Source organism: Macrotis lagotis, chromosome 3 (genome assembly GCF_037893015.1).
Source record: "Macrotis lagotis isolate mMagLag1 chromosome 3, bilby.v1.9.chrom.fasta, whole genome shotgun sequence".
Classification (NCBI taxonomy): domain Eukaryota; kingdom Metazoa; phylum Chordata; class Mammalia; order Peramelemorphia; family Peramelidae; genus Macrotis; species Macrotis lagotis.
Window position 1 is genome coordinate 237,088,668 of NC_133660.1, and position 16,184 is coordinate 237,104,851.

The following is a 16,184-nucleotide window of genomic DNA, read 5'->3' on the forward strand; positions in this document are numbered from 1 at the left end:
AGGATTGGGTTAGAATTAGGGATCTTTCTCAGTATAAGATTCTACATTGTATTTGAGTGAACTCTTAGCTTTGATTTTCAATGAATTGGTCCCTTCCAGTTCTACATTTTATGATCCCATGATCCTATGTTCTAAGGATCCCCCCCCCAGAGTTATCATTCTATGATTATATAGTTCTTCATCTCCTTTTCTCCTCCTTTCTCTTTTTCTTCCTCCTTCCCTGCCCAATACACTTGAAAAGCATCCCCATGGCTTCTCTTTCCTCTCAGTCTTGATATCCAAGAATCCTAGAACTATGGAGCTGAGAGAGACCTACAGATCATCTAATCCCACAATCTCCTTTGACAGAAGGGTAACTTGAGTCCATAGAGAAGGGTTCTGACCATGTCACACAGTTCTGAGGTATCCATAATTTGAAGTTCCATACTGGGGAAGGAAGGAAATTTGGAGTGGGATGGTGACATCTATATCCAGGACAATGAGGCAGATAGAACTTTGATTCTTGGGCATCAGAAGTTGCCATACCTCACAGGATGCTTGCTTCTCCCAAGACAAACCTTTCAAAATATTCCTGAGATACTTCTCTCTCTCTCTCTCTCTCTCTCTCTCTCTCTCTCTCTCTCTCTCTCTCTCTCTCTCGTCAGTTAGTTCAATAGAGTCAGAGATGGCTCTTTAAAGAGAAGCAGGACTGAAGTCTCCTTACTCCTCCCCTTATAGCCCAGCTCAGTCTAGTTCTGTATCCAACAGTCCCTTAAAGATAAGTTTTATAAAACCCGAGGTTTGGAAGGGAGCTACAACACATCCATTCACTGGTCATCTAGACACTCCATGAAGACTTTCAGTGAGATGGAACCTGGTAGTCCTTGAGGTAGCCTTATTACACTTTGAACAACTCTAGTCAGGTTTTTCTAAATTGAACTTTTTGACCTTCTTACTCACTATTTCCAGTTTTGTCCTCTGGAAGTAACAGAATAAGGTCAATTTTTCATTCATTAGACTCTAGGCAACAGTCCTTCAAATGCTTGAGGTTAACGATCCTATATCCTTTAAGACTCATTTCTCTGAGCTAATCAAGTTGAGCTGTTTCAGTCAATCCTCATCCAGAATGAAGTTGACTTCCTCTTTTGACTGCCTTCCATAAAGATGTTCACTAGTTTGACCCTGTCTTTACTACAAAAGGGGATCTGATCAGCAGTCCATGTGAGACTATCATCTTTTCATTCCTTGATCCCAATATATGAATGCCATTTTGGCTGATGTAACACACTATCTTACAATTCATTAACATTCTGTTTTACACAAATGACCATCTAGTCACATAGTCACACATGTGAAGTTTATTTCTTGAACTCAAATATTATACTTGACACTTATTCCCTTTAAATTTTATCTGATTAGATTTGTATTAGTTATTTCTCTTAGCTTTGGGTCATTTATGAATTTGATAAATATAACAATTCTTCCTTTAAATCATTGATAAAAATATTAAATTATATGGGGTTATATTCACATCCTTGGGACATGCAATTAAAAACTTCCATCCCAATTACCACTAAATGACTTCAACATTGACTTATGACTCCATATATTAGGTTTCCAACACCTAACTATACTATCATCTAATTCACATTTCTCTATCATTTAATATACCTACGGCTAGCATCCTAGCATAGGCCCTCACTACTACCTGCCTGGACCATTGCATAGATTTCCTTTATATTCTCATCATATTTTATCACATACTACAAAAATAATCTTCCTAATGTATTGCTCAGATTATATCACTCATTTGCTCAAAAACAACCATTTACTCTCCATTGCATACAGGAAAGTCCTGATTCAGCCTTATAAGAACCCCTACAATCTAACCTTAATCTTCTATCCAACTTGACTTTTGACTATTCCTCTTATATCTCACGTCCGAGCCAAACGGAACTAGTCACCAGATGTAATTCTTTTCCCTACTTCTAAAATGTCTTTCCTCTTCCTCATCCCTTATTCAAATCCTATTATTATTCAAGACATAGTCAAATGTCACCTCCTTAAGTTAATATCATTGGATGTGGGAGGCAGAAAGAGTTTTGCTCCTTTATCAGATGGGGAAGTTGGGGTGTAAAGAGGCTGAGTGACTTGGCTATCAATTGGTATGGATTACAGAACTGAGATTAGAGCTCAGATTACCTCTGTTCCAGTTTATTATTTCCATTCACTCTTAAATAGACTTCCCTGGGAAGTCTCCGGTGAACATTTTGCTTATAATATGGACAATGCATTATTTTGACTGATTTCAGTCAATCAACAACCGTTTATTAAATATTCATATGCAACAGACACTATGCTAAACTCTGGGGATACAGTGAAAGGAAAAAAAAATCCCTACCTTTATAAGGCTCTCATATACTAGTGAGGGAGACAACCTGTAAATAATTACGTTCATACAAGATTATCTATCTCTATATATCATCTATTTTTCTGCCTATCTATGTATATAATCTCTTTCTAGCATCTATTTATCTATTATCTATATAATCATCTATCTTTCTCTCTATCTATGTATGTATGTATCTATTTATATCTACCCACCTACCTACCTATCTAAAAAGCAGTCTTAGGGGGCAGCTAGGTGGCACAGTAGATAGAGCATCAGCCCTGGAGTAAGGAGGACCTGAGTTCGAATCCAGCCTCAGACACTTAATAATTACCTAGCTGTGTGACCTTGGGTAAGCCACTTAACCCTATTGCCTTGCAAAAACCAAACCAAAACAAAATAAAGATAAAATGCAGTCTTAGAAAGGAAGGCATTAGTAGAAAAGGACTACTGGAGAAGATACGATTTGAGCTGAATCTTGAAGGAAACTAGAAAAACTTAAAGGTGGAACTCAAAAAGGAGAGGATTCCAAGGTTGAGGGCCAGACTGTTAAGAGGCATGAAGAAAGAAGTTGGAGAGTCATATGGGAGGCCAGTGTAACTGGATCCTAGAATATAGGGAAGGGGGAGAGGTGTAAATGGAAAAAGACTGGGAAGGTGGAAAAGGGACAGCTTTTATTTGAACCTAGAGATGAGAGAGGGCCCCTGGAGTTTATTAACATAGGTCAGTCTCTGCTTTAGAAAAATCATTTTTACAGTTTAGTGGAGGATGGATTGGAATGGGGAGAGACAAGGCAAGGAAGCCAATGAGAAGGCTATTGCAGTGGTCCATGCAGGAGGTGATGAAGGTCTGAACTAGGTTAGTAGCTTTGTGAATGAAGAGAAGGAAACTGCATACTTGAAATGATGAGACATGGTAATGGATTGGCTATAGAAGATGACATTGCTCCTAACAGGAATGAGAAAATTGGGGTGAGAAGAGGGTTTGGAGGCAAAGATGGTAAATTCTGTTTTGGATATATTGAGTTTGATATGCACACCATGACCCAAACAATTTGTGTTTTCCTGCTGTCTTGATCTTTATTATGACCTTGAACAAGTCACTTTCTCTCATTAGGTACCAGTTTTTCCTCATCCTAGTCTCTTAATGACTTTTCTGGGCTGTGCCAGATCCAGGTTTAGACCAGAGCCCAAGAACTGCATCCAAACAATCTTTTTATCACTCTCTAAGCTCTTCTCTACCCACCCTGGGCATCTAGAGGTCCTCAAAGGGCCTGCCAACTAAAGTGTCAATGGTGTGATTGAAAGCAGGTAGCACTGGGGCACTGGGAGCCCGGGAACTGATGTATCTGGGTATACAAAATACTTCCAACTCAAGGGTTAATCATTCTCTGCCTCTTACCTTGACTCTTCACCCTGTCCAGAGTATCTTCCCTATGAATTGCTTGCTTATTTGTTGAGTAACTGGAAATATCTAAATAGGATCTTAGAAACTGTGTAGTCCTGCGTCTTCCCTTTATAGAGGAGGAAACTGAAGCCTAGAAAGATTAAATGCCTTGGCCAAGGTCACCCAGAAAGTTATGCGTGAAGCCCAGGATCGGAACCCAGGTCTCCAGATTTCCCCATGTAGCTTTCTCCCCCTCTGTTTCACAAAGCACTCAGCTCTGCAGAAAAATGGCTGGGCCCACTTCTGAACACTTGTATGTTGATTATATTAATGCCAGAATATATTAAAGGAGCCCAATATAAATTTGATTTTAATTGTTTTGTACACACGCCAGTGGAAAGGAACTGATTGGATACAGTTCACGGGCGGTATGTTAATATGTTATTTTCATACGACGATCTTTTCCCATCCCGAGATTTGGAAGAACCTGTTGTTAATCGAGCCGCAGGAGAGAGGGAGCGGGCGATTTCCAGCCTGCCGCCCCCCGCCACATTAATTAGTCATGTGGCTTCTGTGGAAGGTGTGTTCGCTTCATACAAAGTACACTTTATAATTTATACACCAGCTGTTTCAGCCTTTGGCGCCCCAGCCCATCTCCCTCTTTCTTTCTCACTACCCCCCCCCCCTTTTCCTCTTTTACTCCCCGCTTGCCTCTAATGAAATCGTGTTACTGGAGAATTGACTGGGGGTGAATTGAGATTTTAATCCGATTGACACTCCTTGGTGGAAAGGCGGGCACTGGTGGGGACTTTTAATGGAAGGGCTGTAATCAGGAGACACTTGTATTCAGTCCCTGGCTATAATGAATCTCGTCAAATGTTTGAGGCTGGCAGTGTGGAGCCAGCTAGAATTTCAAGGTTTTTGACCAAGCCCATTTGAAGCATTCATTCCTCTGGGAGAGTGTGATTACTCAAGTTTAACCGTTTATTAGCTCATCTTTCAATAGCCACTGGAGCGCAAAATTCTCATCTTAGCTGCCTTCCCCCCCCCCCCCCTTAAGTTAAAGAACAGGCCAAACCAGGCAACCCTTGAGGTTAACGCTTGTTCTGCAGTTAACTCAACATCATCAGGGTAGATTGTAAAGGCAAGAAGCTCAGGGAGACACAGTAGCCAATATGCAGGTTCCTGTTGCCTCCTCCAAGCTGAAGGACACTCACCTTTGAGTTGCCTGCTTATTTGTTGAGTAACTGGAAATACCTGGAATCATAGAATTAAAGCTAGGACCTTAGGGGTTGTATACTTCTGTCTCTTCCTTGTACAGAGGAGGAAACTGAGGCCCAGAAAGTGCCTTGGCCAAGGGCACCCAGAAAGTTATGCATGGAGCCTAGGATCAGAACCCGGGTCTCCAGATTTCCCCCATATAGCTTTGCCCCAGAGCATGGCATCACTATTGGGTTTGGAACCAATCTCAGCTCACCAGTTTGCTACCATTGCAGCAAATCTTTTACCTTTTCTCTAGGACTTAGTTTCCTCTTTTGTAAAATGTGGGACATGGCTATGAAGGGTCTTTCTTGCTCCCCAGATAGAGGGGTCTGTCTTCTGTCAGAGAATTGTAACAGTCATCTCTTTGGGTCCTGAAGTCCCTAGTAAAACTGAGAGACTAAGCAAAAGGTGGTTGGGATAAGATGTAGTCATTATTGTTACTATGATTATTAATAACAAAATATTGACATTTCTGTAGAATTTATATTCATATGAAACTTGTTTATATTTATGAGAACTTATATTCTCTATGTACAATGATATAAGTTTGATACCTCATAGTTAATATGTTAGAAATGCCATTATTATTAGCCCCAATTTGCACGTGAGAAACTGATTCCAAAGAGGGAGAATGACTTGGTCCAGGCAATTAGAAACAGGTTCAGGAGTTACACTTAGATTGTTTAGATCCTTAAGAAGGTTTCTGTTCACTTCCTCCAGGGAAATGGGCAGAGAGAAGAATCCTGGCTTCTCATTCCACCCCCAAGCTTGGCCACTAGAACAGTCAGGGAAGGCCCCATGCTGGGAGGTGTTGGGTCACCTGATGACCTAAGGAGGTTGGTGGATTCTTCTTTTCTTCCCAGGCAAAGGAAGACCGGTAAAGCTGAGCCCATTTAGTCAGGGTTTGCAGCTGAGTCCTGGGAGCAGAGCAGGCTGGGGTATGTGTGTGGGAGCAGAAAAAAAATGCTGCCAATTCCTTCAATTAGCACACGGGAAGTCTTTTAAACAAATGGGTGGGAGAGAGTGTGTGTGCTAAGGGCAGGGGCTCAGAGATTCCAGACAAAGGATTACTAATGCTTCTAAGAGGGTCTATTTAAAGGGAGCTGCTTTCAATGCATCAAATTAGAGTAGCTAGAATCAGGAACAGCAAAGGAGGAATAGGGGACTGGGGGTTGGGCATGATGATGAGAGATGGGGATAATGGCTGGGGGATGGGAATGTAAGGGAGGGGGTGATTGTTAGGGGATAAGGCATAAGGAACAGAAATGGGGGTAGAGAAAAGGACTGAGGATGAGATATTCAGAGGAGAGTTGGAAAGTGAAAGTCGAGAAGAGAAGATGGAGAAGGAGGTCATACATGGGTGTAGGGAGAGGTTGAAGGGCGGGGACTGAGATGAGTGGAGTGGAATGGTGGAGATGCAGATGTGGAGAAGAATGAAGATGAGGGTTAGGATGATATCTGGGAGTGCGAGTGGGGAGATGGGGAACATGGCAGAGAGACGGAGTTGTGTGGCAAGGACTTGAGAGTTAAAAGGACTGGGAAGAAAGAATAAGTTTGGGTGTGATGGAGGCAAGAGTGACAGGGTAGAGGGAGCTATATGTAGCTGGGCAAGAGTATCAGGTGAGTCTTTAGAAGCTCTGACTTTGATCAGATTATATCTAGACAGTTGTGTTCGTGTTTTATTGACAATATTGGTAAGTTGGTGTGTGTCTAGGATAGGGAAACCAAACTAGTGAGAAAATAGAAGACCATGCTATGTGAGAACCTAGGGAAGCTTCACCTGGGGAAGACTTTAGGAGAGGATGGAAAGATAATGATAGCTGTTTTAAGGAGCACTATGCAGGCAAATCTTGCAAAGAGATGTAAGGAAAATACTTCTGAGTCATTAATGCTATTCTAAAGTGAAACGGGCAGCTGCAGGAAATGGATATTTCTCTATCAGGAGTGGAAACTGGATGACCTCTTCTTGGAAATAATGTAGAAAGGATTCTTGCTTCAGTGTGGATTGTTCTGGATGGTTTTTGAGGTCTATTTGGGTTCCAAGATTCTGGGAAAGCACTGTAGATGAGGTTAACTCTAGCCTTAACCCTAACCCATCCCTGCCTCCTTGATGAACTTGCTCTAGGACTTACATGCATTAGATTATAGATGGATCCACATATCCGAGGGGATCAAAGCTTGCTTTTCAGCATATTAATCCTTTGCTCAAAGACTTCCAATGGCTCCACGCTGCAGACTTATCGGAATTGACTCCAGACTGTATCTGACTTTGGAGACCTTCTCCAATATGACTCTACTCACCTTCAACCTCATCTTCCACCACTGCACAGTAGAGACCTTTTATTTCAGCCAGATTTTTCTCATTCCATTTCCCCTACCCTCAACCTCTCCCACGCACTCCCTAGATGTGCTTTGATTATATGAAATAAGTCATATAAAATACCATGTAAATGTCAGGTATGCCAGTCATCACAGTTGTAAAAGATAACAATGACGGAACAAAACAACAATAATAATGAGCAGGTGTTTGGGATTAGAGATTTGCCAACTAGAAGATCATTAAATCTAACTATCGTTTTGCAATGAGGAAACTTGAGATGGTTAAGTGACTTGTTCAGGGTGATAGATCTAGTAATAGTGACTTTTAGAAAGCTTAGAGTCGAGAAGTACTCGGGATTACATCCTGCCTCTGACCCATACTAGCTGTGTGACCCTGGGCAAGTAACTTACACTTCTAGGGCTATAGGTAATTATGTTTCAGAGGAAATGCCTTATCTGTATTAGTAGATAAATTTTTCTCACGGGGGGGGGGTTCCCTATATGAATGAAATCTGTAATCTTAATAATAATAATAATAACAATAATAATTTGCTCCTGGTCTCTTCTTGTTCCATTTGTCTTCCTTTTCTGCTCCAGAAAACTTTTCTATCCTTTATTGGCCTGCTCAAATTCCATCTCTTCCAAGGACCCTTTTCTGATTATTCTAGACAACTTTGGTTGATTGTTTCTTTGAATTTATTGGCAGAGTCAAAGCATTATATTATTATATTATATATTAGCATTATATTATTCTTCTATGAAGTACAAAGTAGAAATTTAGATAAGTAGGTTCTAGTCCTGGATTGCCCCATTTGTGTGGTAAACTTCCAAAGGCTATTATTTTGATTATTATTCCTACATATTAGCATTACAAATAGAACAATAGAATTGGAGTCAGAAGCTCTCAACTCAACTTCCGCCTCTATCATTTACTTAGCCCTATAGGTAACCATAGGTAAATCACTTTGTATTTCTGGGTCTCAATATCCTCAAATCAGATAATGGAACTCAAGTTCTCTATACACTATTAAATGTTATAAATATCAGTCAATATATATTTTAGTAACAGGCTAGGTTCCTGCTCCTTTTTTTTTTCATTGTAAGGAGAAAGAAAACTCATGCCAATTCTACTATAGCTTTCCCTACCACCAAAAAAGGATAATTCACTTCCATTTTTCTTCAAAGAAACCAAGATCCTTCACAGATATGTCCACAGGAATAGAAGGGGAAAGTTTAGAGAAAAAGAGAATTTTTTAAAAAAATCAAATAAGTTAAAGATCTAATTTATTATTTATCTCAAATGATTTTTGTTTATCAACTCAATCCCCGCCCCCATTTTATTTCCTCCTTGATTTTCACAGTTGTTATTTTTGTGTTTGGTAGAGGTAGGTGTTTTGGGATTTGTTGCTTTTCTAGTTTTCTAAATTGCATAACCAGTTTATTGATTTAGTCTTTCTTTTGATAAAAGAAGTGTTCTATTATTGTTAATACCCTTAAACATAAAGCAGTTTTCCTGTTTATCATTTAGTCTATTTTTTATTCTTGCTTCATCTGAGGTCATGAATATCACCCTGAATTTTGAATTTGTCTATGATATAATAAATTCTGTCCAATACCTTATTTTAAGCTTTTGTGAATATTTATGTTTCAATGGCTTTTCTTTTATGCAACATATTGTTGGATTCTGCTTTCTAATCTATTTTCCTATCCTCTTCCATTTTGTGAGTGAGTTCATTCCATTCACATTCAGTTATGAGTGTTAATTGTGTTTTTCCCTCCATTGTATCATCTTATTTATTTTCATGTATTTGCTTCATAGTTCCCTCCTTATAAAGAAAAAGAATGAGTAAAATAAAAAGAATGTAATCAATAGTAATAATTTGTAATTGATTTGATAATATTTATGTACCTTCATGTTATCTGAACTTAAGAACTAGCCCTTTCACTTTTTTCCCATCCTTTTAATCTCCACCTTATACTATACATTCTGAAGCTGAAATTTGTTTTACTTGTGACTATTCTCTTCCCAACTCTCTCCTTAAACATTCCTCTCCCTTTCCTTGCTCATTTCTATATTTAATTTATTTCTTCTTCAAATATTTTGTGATATATGTTTTAACATTCTTTTGCCTGCTTCAGCTGAATGTGAGATTCACCGCTTTTCTCAATCCCTCCTCTATGTTTATACACTCTTCCTACACACCCTGATGATGAGAAATATTTCATTAGATTGTTAACTCCTCCAAAGCAGAAACTATCTGTTGCCTCTTTTTGTATCTCTTCCACTTAGTACAGTGACTGACACATGGTAGATGATCAATAATTGAGTATTTAATGACTGAAATAATAAGTTCCTCTCCCTTCTTCCTTATATCTTCCCTAGGATATTTTCTCCTTTTTCTTTCTTCTCTTAATACTTCAAAAATGTGACAAAGCCACTCAGGCTTTTCCTCTCCCTCTGTAATTCTTGGGGATGATGCTGATGGTGATGTTTGTCTTTTGTTCTTGAAGGAGGCCACGACATCAGGGAGGTGATATCATAACAAGCACATGAATTGGATTTGAGGGAGGAGTTACTGTGCTAAGTCACTAGCCTCACTTTCTCCTCCAGAGTCATCTGGGTCCATTGGCCAAATATGAATCAGGATGACTGGAGATAGCCCTGGATTTGAGGCAATCAGTTTAAGTGACTTGCCCAATATCACATAGCTAGTAAGTCTCAAGTGTCTCAGGCTGTATTCTAACTCCTGGACTCCAAGCTTTATCCACTTTTCCACCTAGTTGCACTCATTCTTGGGGACAGTAGGATTCTAAAGGCTTGCTTCTTCTCCGATTATTAAATTAAATTGTAGTATTTCCTTATCCTTTAGTCCATTTTATGCTTAAACATATTTACCTATGTTTCCCTTGTTTCCTGTGTTATCATTTTATCATTTATCATCTTCTATTCTATTAATTGTCCAATTCCCTTCCTTTTCTCCTCCATTCACCCATAGGTTTAGATTCAGTTTTGCAAGTTATTTTTGTTTCTGAGTCTTTTTTTTTAGAGTTTCTCAGTCCTGTTCTTTAGAATATTGTACACCATGATTTCCTCTGCTGTATAGGAATTGTAGCATTATTTTATTTGTTACTGATTTTAGTTACTTGCTTCTTGACCTCTCTGACTGGTTGCATTGCATCTTAGACTTTCCTGGAAGTTTTTAATTTGGGTTATGATATTTCTGGCTTCTAATAGATCTAGATAGTTTTCTTTTCTCTTTTTTTGAGAGTTTTCTTTTATGACCTCTTGAAATATGGTATCCAGATTTTTGATTGGTCATGCTTTTCAGGAAGTCCATTATTCTTAAATGATTTCACTTTGACTTATTTTTTAGCTTAGTTGCTTTTGATAGTATTTCATTCTTGTAATTTTTCAGCCTTTTGACTTTGCTATAATATTTTTGTCCTCTCATGAAACCATCAAACTGTTTTTGTTCTATTCTATTTTAGGGAATCCACTGATAAGATATGATTTTTCACTTATTTATTGTCCTTCCAATATTTTTATTAAGAGCTTTAATTTTATTTCTTGGGTGGACAAGTTATTCTTTTCCTGGAAGCTCTATTTGTGAGTATTGAAACTCTTCTTTAGTTCTTCTTAATTCATACTATTTCTTCATTGAATTTAGAGTTTTCTTTTGTTAACTCATATTTCCAGTCTTAATTACTGGATTAGGACTTGTTGCAGGATCAAGTTCTTCTCTCTCTCTCTCTCTCTCTCTCTCTCTCATATTTTTAGAAAGACTAGACAAATTTTCTTTTGATCCTATTTCCTACATGGTCTGGATTAAGATTCTGTTTCCTTTCTGTATGGGATGGGTAGGACTAGGCTTTGCTTATGCCTTTATCACCTGATGGTCCAACTCGGGTACTGGTCTTTGCTCATCTCAGGTTCCTTCTCCTTGTGCAATCTGAATTGGGAGTTAATTCCATTTGATATTGACTCTGACAGAAACCAATCAGATTCTATTGCTTGGATTGGCTTCAGTCCTCCTTCAAGGCCTTTTAGTATGAATATGACTTCTTAGTAGGCCCTTGTAGATGAAGAAACCAAGGCCCAACAAGGCAAAGAAACTTGCCCAAATTTACCTAGCTCATCAGGACTGAACCCAGCTTCTGAATGCAGTACTCTATTACCTAAGTCTTAGAGGTTCCATATCCTTTTTTTTCCATACAGTCCTGTTTTGTTAAGGAGTCTTCCCTCTCTTGACATTCATGAAATTGCTCATTCTATATAAAAACATTTCTGGAGCTGGTCTCAAAATACCAACAACTTTCTACATCTCCTTATTACCAAGGAAGAGAGTCAGGATTGCCAAAGGAATGGGACTATCAGGATTTGAGGAGAAGGGAAACAGAGTACAGCAGAACTTCCAGGCTCCTTTCTACTCCTGAACATGGCACAATATAATGAAAGAGCAATGACTCTTGAGCTAGAGACTGTGGATTCAAACTATGACTTAGATAGTAACTCCTTTTCATAACCTTTCTGGGCTTTGGTTTCCTCATTTCCAAAATGGGAGAGTTGTACTGGATAGTATGAAGTTCATTCCACTTCTAGGGAAATGATAAGATGAGGATGGTATCTCTTATCCTGCTCCTCATCCCATGAGAGTTACCCACCATGGCATTGAGCTTGGACCACTAGCACCTTTACCAAATGAATCTATCCTGGGTTCTATGCAGACACGTGCCACCCCAAGAAAAGGAAGTGATTTATAAGCTGCTCAATTAGTGTCTTCTCTATTCAAAAAGAAACCAGTCTGATTTATTGTTCCTCAAATGGTTGTGAGACTTCTCTGCTTAATGGCATTAAAGTCCCAGCCATGGAATGTCCTGGGTTTTAATAAAAAGCAATGAGGACAGACATTGGAGTCACCTATCTTAGAGAGAGAAAATGAAGCTGTCATTTTTCAGTTTAATTAAACTTGGTTTCAAAAAATCCGTCCGATCTCAAATATGAATTACACTAATTACTTCTTGTGGCTTAAACATTGATTTCAATGTTAAACTTAAGGGACTTAATGGAAGCTACCTTTCCCATCAGACTGGGAGCTCCTGTTACGTGTGTCTTGTTCTTCGACCACATATAGATTTGTTCTGACCCTTTAAATGCATCTCAATTGACTCTGCGCCCTTACTGGATGGGCTACAAGGATCTAGCCATCAGACAGGGAGAGGCTATGCCAGACTGACCATGAGAGGAGGCAGCAACATATTCGGTTTTGTTCATTTTTAGATTTACTCTTTTATTAATTCATTTAAACATTGAAAAGGCATTACTAATGCTAAAGAAAGCACTCAATTTGAAGCCCGAAGACTTAGGTTTGAATTTTGTCTTTTATTTATACCTTTCCAGGCCTCAGTTTTCCCCTTTGTAAAATGGACATATTAGTATCCCCCCCTATATTCCCCCTACATTCCAGGGATATTGTGCCCATCAAATTGCTATCTAAACCTTATCAGAGACTCCACTGTGAGAAATTCTCTCCTTCCCAAAGTATCTTATTCTATTTCTGGAAAGTTCTAATTGTTGGAAAGTTTTCCCCTACTTTGAGCCAAAGCCTGACTTCCACAGAACAGTATAAGTCTATTTTCTCTTCAGCATGACAGTCCTTCATATGGGTAGAGATGGTGATCATATCTCTCTCTGATTTTTTTCTTTTGGGTTAATCACTCCTGTTTCCTTTAACTGATCTGTACTAGTAATAGTTTATCATTAACCTGGCTGAACTCTTCTGAATATTTCAAAGCTTGTCAATATTATTACTCAAATGTAACACTGTAAACTAAGCACAATATTTCAGATGTTGTCTGATAAGGGCAGAGAAGATCAGGAACTAACAAGTCTCAGTTCTAGATTTTTTAATGCAGCCTAAGATTATGCTAGTTTTGGTAACTTCCATGTTGCATTATTATAGGCTCACATAAAATTTAGAGTCCATCCAGATCCCCAGATTGTTTTCAAATAAACTCCTGCCTATACATTCTCCATTCTGTACTTGATTATTAAATGCTGTACAGAATTTTACATATACTCCTATTCAATTCCATTTTAATTTCAACTCTCTGCTTCATCCTATTGAGATCACTTCAGTTTTGGATAATTACTGAGAAAATTCTTTGACATTCATTTTTTTTTAGTTACCCTTCCAGGTAGTATTAACCACAAATCTGATAAATATGCCATATCTGCTTCCATTGAAATCCTTGATAAATATGAAGATGCATGGTGTAATGGGATGCTCAGTGGATAAACAACTAAGGGACCCTGGCTTTTATCCCATTCCTATCATTAATTGGCCTCATGACCAGGCATTAACTTTCTAAGCCCCTTGTCTTCCTTATCTAAGGAATTTGATTTGTTAATATTACTTTGAAAGGTCTGATCTTTCAACTGATATCAAATAAAGTTAATTGTTCTATCATCTTGACCTCCTCTCTCACTTGTCTACACAGAAACCAGAGAGACTTTGTCAAATCCAGGTATCCCACATCGACAGCATTCCCTTCATCTACCAGTTGAGTGACCTTGTTGAAAAAGGAAATGAAGTTATCCTGGCATGACCTATTCTTAATGAACCCATGCCGGTTTTTAGTGATTACCTCTTTCCTTTCTAAGTGGTCAAAAAATTATCTCTGTAGGAACTGGGCACCTGGTCTCCTGGCCATCTGGAATATGGGAGGAAATTGGCAACTCTTCTGATTTCTGGAGAGTTTTGGGGGGCTGTTGTGTCTTATCACATTTTCTCGTTGTTTGATTCACTCCTTCCTGTGATAGCCCCCTGTAATGAAGCCCCTAACTAGCCCATGGAGGAAGATGAAAGAGATATGGAGGGGATCCAAGACTTAAAGTTTTTGCTTTGAAGAACTTTGGATGCCCCCATGGGCTCCCTCATCCATCTGGAGACAATAACCTTGCTAGATGATACAGACATTGTGATTTCTTGAAATTCCGAAAGGCTGCCGGTTTCAGCATGGTATAATGGAAACATAACTAAGGGCCAAATAGGGCATGTACAAAACTGCCCTTCCAGATTTGAACTTGGTTGGCTTAGTTAATTGCTTTTGGGGGGAAGATAATACCATCCCATTACTGACTACTGATTCGGTACTGACTACTGATTCACTGCTTCAGTGGACTTTAAAAAAGGGAGTTACTTTGACCTTCTCTCTTCATTCAATGTAACTCTGGCATTTCCCATGATGGGTGTAGTGGGGAAGAGGAATAAGGGGTAGCTTTCCTTAGCCTTCACTCTGTCTCCATATGACCATGAATATGGCCAAAACCTTCCTAGATGAACCCCAACTTGTGTTTGTATCTGTACCTTCTATGTTTGTTTTTTTTCCTTTTTTAGGTGAATGAATAATACTAAAATGGAAGTGTCCAAGCTTGGAGATCAAGTCTTGTGAGTTTGGGAGATCTGGTGATCCTGGTCATTTGGCATGAACTCCAAGAGTCTTGGAAGAAAGAATCACCAAGAAAGAATGAGTCCAAACCCTAATTAAGTTTTCTAGAAGACATGTAACTGTGGGGAAGATGTTTCAGAGAGATGGTGAAATGTAAAATACCTATTCAGTAGTTCTCACAAGACTTATATGTATATGAGATAAAAGTATCAATCCCTTGGGATATTATAACTGTAAGTGGTAAGTTGTTACTGAATTCTGTTTTAAGTCTTTCTATCAAAGCACATTTGTGGGTGCTTTGTGGTTAACCTTTCTTTTGTGGATAGAAAGTAACTATCTGTTCCATACCTGATTCATTTGTACAGTGGGAACCTTTCTCCTCCTCCTTTGAGAAAGTCCTAGACAATGAGCCAAAACAAAGTCTTAAGTCAAATTTCCAAGGATTTAAGGAGGTTAAGATTAATTTTTTAAAAAAAGAATCTGAACCATCTTCTAGGTGGTCAAAATCCCTCAAGTCTAAACCTAGTCTTCATTCTGTTTATGGGTCTAGAGCAGAAGGGTTTCTTAGAGGAGAAGGGAGAGGGAAATGTTCTAGCTTCCTGGGCTCAGCAGGAAGTAATCACTATTACAAAAAGAAAGGTGGCCTTGGAGCCACCTGACTTAAAGTTCCATCTCTGACTCTTCCTAGCTTCACCTTTCTAAGGTTCAATTTCACAATCTGCAAAAATAGAGATAATAACATTTGCACTTCCTCCCTTTTAGTTTAGTCATGAGAGTAGGACTTAGTGAGGCTGTTATTAAAAGTTGTTATGCAAGGAGGACAGATTCACGAAATTTCAGGCTTGGAAACAACCTTAGAAGCCATCTAAAAGTCCCCTCTCTCAAGTCTTCTGATCATCTTGAGATTAAACAACTCAATGATTTTGACTTTTCATATGGCACAGATCCTAAGCCTTTAGGATCATGGGCTCAAGAAGTGAATAAATTTCTCCAACTTTTTTCTATGTCTGGGAAGAATATAGCAAGACTCTAACCTCTTTATTCCTTAACATAATACCTTTCTTCTTTTTTTCCTTTTCTTTTTTTAAGGTTTTTACAAGGCAAATGGGGTTAAGTGGCTTGCCCAAGGCCACACAGCTAGGTAATTCTTAAGTGTCTGAGGTCAGATTGGAACTCAGGTCCTCCTGACTCCAGGGCTGGTGCTCTATCCTCTGCATCACCTAGCCACCCCCGTAATACCTTTCTTAATGTAACCCAGCATCAATTTCACGTTTTTGGCCTTTTTGAAACACATATGGTCTACTATGACCTCCACATCCCTACATATACATATATACAAGTATAGATCTAGAGCTAGATATGGTAAATGACTTAGAGTCAAGCAGAGATAAAATACTCC